General features: G+C 45.1%; 1 protein-coding gene across 1 annotated transcript in view; it reads right to left on the minus strand.

The window, feature by feature from the left end:
* Positions 1-4,802, minus strand: part of LOC105277614 (tyrosine-protein kinase-like otk) — a 94,617-nt gene extending 89,815 nt beyond the window's left edge. The window contains exon 1 of the mRNA XM_011336088.3: positions 4,518-4,802. The gene's annotated coding sequence lies outside the window, so the exon portion shown is untranslated. The remainder of the gene's footprint in view (positions 1-4,517) is intronic.
* Positions 4,803-6,000: the final 1,198 nt, after the last annotated feature.

Consider the following 6,000-nt stretch of genomic DNA (forward strand, 5'->3'; position numbering starts at 1 on the left):
ACAAAGGCTGAATGCAGACGAAAGTCCTCGAGAGCAAATATATTTGCTCGACAGTTTGCGTAACGGATAACAACGAACGTGTGGATAATGGCGCGTCGCATCGACCATTTTCACCTTTTTCGCTCTTTTGCATTTCGTGATGGCTCCTCGTTATGCTCATCTTGATTAATTATTAATGATTCAGGTATTACCTCATCGCACGAGCTTGAACTTGCTGGAGCTTAAGAGATTATTTTGTCGCTCGCGTATTATGAGATTTTTCTTTTTTAAATCTGTCGAAATACCAACAGTGAGATACATCGAAATCTCGCTTCGAGACTCAGCTTGATCGCGCGGAAAAGCATTGCCATTCGGCGAAATTATGGAGGAGTATTATCGCAGCGTGGTGTAGGTATATCAATAATTACAAAAGACCCTTGCTGTTACGCTTCAGAGGGAGCTCGGCGACTGCGCGCGGCGTGCGTACGAACGCTATTAAACGTTTCCTCCGAAAGCATGCCCGCATTAAACCCCGCATTTCGGTTCGAGCGCGTCTCTCGCTCGCAGCATCCGTCGCTCCATTCCCACCCCTTTGTCTCGGATAAAACGCGTAATCGCCCGGCGGTGAGCATGTCGCGTTCCGCATTCGCGTAATGGCGAGGAGCAACGCCGGCTGGAAATGGCTTCTACGATTGCGGATGATGCGCCAGGGGAACGAAGAGAACGCCACTTCGCGAATGCGTGGATTTCCGCGCGGGCGAGATGACCCGCGAATCCCGATCGCGTTTTGCAAATGCTCGATGCGGGAAATAAAAGAAGAGAAAAAGAGCAGAAGGAAGTCCTTTCGGTTCGCGGATGTCGCGAGAGGGATGTGCGAGGGGTGCGGGACTGGGTCGCGGCTTTTTGCGAGTTTCAGCGAAGGAAAACTCGCATTTCTTGTCGGTGCGGGGGTGAGCGAAGGGGCGAGAAGCCGGGATAAGGTAAAGTCCCCTATTCGCCGCAGGTTTTATTCAAATTCACCTCGCCCCTGAGTACCAGCTGCGTCCTTCGCCCCGTGTCCTCGTTTCTTTCGGCGCACCGCAAGCACCCCGGCTGATTCAATGGGAAAGAAAGTTACGCGCAGATCTGCGGAATCGCGTGACCACGCGCTATTTTATCGCCGGGGCAGGAGGGCTCTGCCTTTCCCTCTCACCCCCTGCTCGCGGATGTTTGGTGCTTTGCTTGGCAATGGTGCTAAGGTCGCTCACCCCACGCGGAGAATGGACCTCGAGGCGGAGATTCCCGGTGGTGGAATGCATGCTCGGAAACGAAGTAAAAATGACAGGGAGATTCATGGTTCCTTAAACACGTGCCACTATTAAATCTCCATGTATCCGCCATTACGTTTATCTCGTCTAACTGCGAAGTCACGGAAGGAATAATTCGCGCTCTCCACCACGCGCATCACTTTCCTGGACGATACATCAACCATGGGAAATATGTCGCGCGTGAAAAAAAATGAAAGAAATTCCATGCGATTGTACGTAAGAAATGAGATTCCTCGAGGGGAGTGACTTGATTAAAAAGCGCGGTGAAGGTTGCGAAGGGGATGTTTTATTTCCTGCTCGCCGCGATCTGCCGACGAACGGGGATGCGTCACCCAATTGCTCGTATTATTAGAGATGTCGCAATTAAGAAACTGTCACATTGATGCTTCGACAGTACCGACCGGAAGCCTTACAGCTCTCGAGGATTAAAACTCGTATTCGCGGATTAACGAAAAGACGCGCGCGCGGTGCCCTCCGCGGAAGTTGGCGCGAACTTTATCTCCTTCGCTGCAACTTATAGAATAGAAATCCGGTCACGTGTAGGGTGTCAGAGCGACGTTATTAAATTGAACGACTAGACTAGAGCGCGAATGATATATCCTGGTGGCTTCTTTATGCAGCTGAATGAGGAACGTAGTGAGACTTTTCGTGCGCGCGAGTAGATCGCTCGTAGAATTCTCCGCCTGCGAGTGTTTCGATCTTGATCGCCGACTTTGTAAAGTTTCTCATAAATCCATGCTATCATCGCTTATTTCATTAACAGAGTAGAAGAAGAGAGAGGATCGAGAAGATAAATATGTAAAGAGCAGATGCAAGCACTGAACTTTGTTCTTTGATAAAGAGATACATAGTTAATTGCATAATAAAATAATTACTAGGCTGAAATCTGAAAACGTTGTTATACGGTGGTCATATTGCATGTGTATATTTAAATGAATTTGGTATAAAAGCTTTTTAGATGAGGATTTTTGTCGTTTTCCTTTCTGCGAGGATATCTATATTTAACAGTTAATGTTTCATTCATTCGACACAAAATGACGCGATGGCGTTAAGTGTCCTTTAAACGCAATTAAATAACGATAATTTCGCGCCATGAAAATCGAGTTTCTCGTAAGCTCTTTTTGATATCCCGTCCCATGATTAATGTTCTTGCGATTGCGTGCATACGTAAGTCATCGTATATGTTATACAATATTATTATTATACATATTGTATTACGATATGAATAATTTGGAGCAACAGATGCTGTTAGTTAATTACCGCGTACGTATGTAATTATCGCAATTACGCAGTTAATAGTATTATTAACCATCTAACGACGCGGTTAAATATTGCGATCGTCCAGATAATTGACGCAGCCATCAAACATTTCATGCATAATAACATAATTAAATTTCGCACGTTGAATTCTGCGAATTCATTCACGCCAACGCTCGCATTTGGCGCGAATTCACGCGCATATTTGAATTCTCTTGAAGCTCCCATCGGATCGTTTTCGGATCTGCGGATTTCTCATAGTGGTTTGCGCCTCCTTAAATGTGGGAAATCTATATCTGCAGATACGCCGGCCAGGATATGGCGGAGCCGTGTCCGTGCTCGGACATATTTTACCGGCGTAGTCTGTAGTCGCCATTGCCATCGGCAATTCACACACCAGGAAATCGACTGAACTGATTAGATTTCAGATACAGTCGACACTCGTGGCGACACAATGCCGTGAGCAGGCTCGATACCGCGATCTTTATCTAAATGGCGAAGTTCGGTAGTATCTTGGTAATACGGTGCTGTGACGTTTCCAATCTATGACGTCGAAGGTAAATTTTACAACGGCGAAGTCACGGTATCATTAAATAAATTCCGGACAATTCGGCGTCTTCCGAAACAACGAGAAATAAAATTTGATTCCTGCTTTAAAAAAGATCTCGCGCGAGATTGAGATCTTCCATCATAAAACTCGAAAACGGCGGTGTATCGTCCATTAGCGATTCGCTCGCGACTTTTACGGAGCGGAGAAATTTATTCCGCTATTATATTTATCAGTCTTAATGGATTTATGTATTGGCCATGCTCGTAGCTCGTCGTCAGGAAAGCGGGCGACGCATACGACATGCACGCTCGCGGAATTAATATCCTGCTAACATTATTATGGGGAACATCATAGTCGCCGATTATCGTAAATTGATAACCGAGTCCCGTGCCCGCGTTTCGTATCGTTGCAATCCGCTGTCGTGTTTCACGATTTCTATCTGGCATCGGTTCGGGAAGCATCAACACTACGTATATAAATACGTAGGTTATCACGTGCACCGTGCGCGCGAACAGCTGCCGTTAGCTGTTAGCTATGTAGACACTATATTTGATAAAAAATTCTATACACATATATATATATACACACGCACACACACACATGACGCGTCGTATTGGACAATGCAATGCAAAAATATCTGAAAAAATTGTTCCCGGAAAAATCGGATTTTATACTTTCAGTTTTTTATCGCAGAGAAACTGCGAGATTTTTACGAAATTCCTCATTTCCAATTTCTCTTCAGCGCTGAATTTATCAAAGTCAGCTACGTATTTTTTTCAAATAGATGGATTTAAAGGATTTTCAAAAATTTTATTTTATAATTTAGTTTCTGCCTTTGATATCACACATTAAATTAAATGAATTAATCTTGTCAAATTGCAGTACGGTTTCGATGAGCTTTGAGCTTTAGTAATTTAATAAGTGTTTATTTCTCATATCTCTTTTCATCATCGAATGTTTTTATTAAATGCAAATTTAAAAACAAACTTGCTTGCTAAACTGTTGGTTGAAAATGAATGTTTCTATCTTCCCAGGAACGTGAATAATAATATTAGAATTACAATAATGTTAATACTGATTATAATAAGAAAGAATACATGTCAGTTCAATATTTAAACCGGGAATAAAAACTTTGCATTAGATCGGGGTATTTTATTGCATATCAAATTTCAATTTCATTTTCAAAAATTTGAAACAATTTAAAGTAAAGAACCGAAAACCTCCAACGTAATTGCTAAAGTCGCTTTCTGTATTGAAGATAAATTTGCTCCCAACCTCGTCAGGTTTTAAATCCATGATGATTGTGGTACAACTTGTTATTACATTTTCACAGTATTATATAGTATAATAATAATAATACTATATCCGTGCGCTCTGATTGGACGAAGGAAAAAGTGACGCGCGAGGAGCGAATCAGTACTCACCTCAGTATGCAGTACTCGACCACGAGTTTTACATGAATGGTCGGGCTACTCGATCTCTCATCTTTTCGTTCGGTCCGCAGCTCAGTATTATCCTGCCATTATCATCGTCGGTCCGCGGGGCGAGTTATCACGAACTCGAAATCGGCCGCGTTACCGCGCCGATAATTGGCGCGCGCGAAATGTATATACCTGCGTCGGCGTTATCACGCCGTGGGCTACGTCACCGTTTCGCGTTTACGGCGGCCCTTCGAGGTCGCGCTTCGTGTCAGCTTCCGCCGACGACTGACGACCGCTCCTGGGCTCGGCGCCTGCGCCCCATCGCGACGCTACGGCCCTGCCGCGCGCCCTCCTCGACTCTGAAGCTAATGATTATAGCGGGGTCGATCGGGGCAATCGCGGATGGATATGCGGGGGTAAACACGTGGCACACTCCGGGGCACTCTGCTTTTTCGAAGATCGATCGTCAGATTGTCACGACGTTCTGGATAATGATTAATAATCCGGCTGTTGGACAACAGTTTTCTGTCTGTAATTACTTGAATAATTGATTGATAAAGTTGTGACAAAGATCAGGTTCATTCTGGATATCGTTAGACGTGCGATTGTCATTAGGTTTGGAGGGATACATCCCGACGGTAAATCAAAGTGCTGTAATGAAAATGATAATTATTTATCTCGTGAATAACGGATGTCAAATGACATGGCAGAAAATTGTACCGCTTTTACAATGCTACGATTGCTCAAATCAATCCGGAAACGACCCGTTCTACGCCACTATTCCGGCGCATTGTGACATCAATAACGCTTCACGTTGAAAATCTTTTTCACTCCGCCGGTGTCTGAACAACGCCGATTCCATTTTCGCGGTTTATTATAAAAGTGATTCGCGTTGCGGTTGATACGCGTGTCAGGCTTGACTGGTCGTCCGTGATTTTGCGAATTAAATGCGTCGAACACGGACGTCTCTTTGTACGCGCGCGCTTCGAAAATGCATTTCCGAAGCGACGCGATTCGCGTAGGCGTGACATTTTGGCGGGAAATTCTTCCGATTAAAGGGGGGAAGGGAGGCCGTCGCAATTATGACGGACGAATAAATAAGGACGTTAACTAGCGACCGTGTAAAAGCGGTGACACGACGACGCATCACGGCGGAACAAAGTGTCGCGCGAGATAAAACGCAGCTCCGGCGTCGCGGCCTGTCGAAACTCCTGACCATTGTTTGAGATTAAAATAAAGCCGCGACTCGCACCCTCGCTAACGAGTCGCCGGCGCTTAATTGGCAACGAGCCGAGCCCGGGCTTGTTGCCTCTCCGACAATCCCGCGAGCAGAGGCACAACGCGTGATTTTCCCGTTTTCTTTCTCTTTCTCGAGAACGCGACAGTAACCGGGAATCGGCAGCTTCCATCGTCTAATTTATTGAAGCTTTAATCAGAAAAACGTCTGTCGGAAATAGAGAAAAAACCGTGGAGAGATTATCGAGCC

This window comes from Ooceraea biroi, chromosome 7 (genome assembly GCF_003672135.1).
Source record: "Ooceraea biroi isolate clonal line C1 chromosome 7, Obir_v5.4, whole genome shotgun sequence".
Lineage (NCBI taxonomy): Eukaryota > Metazoa > Arthropoda > Insecta > Hymenoptera > Formicidae > Ooceraea > Ooceraea biroi.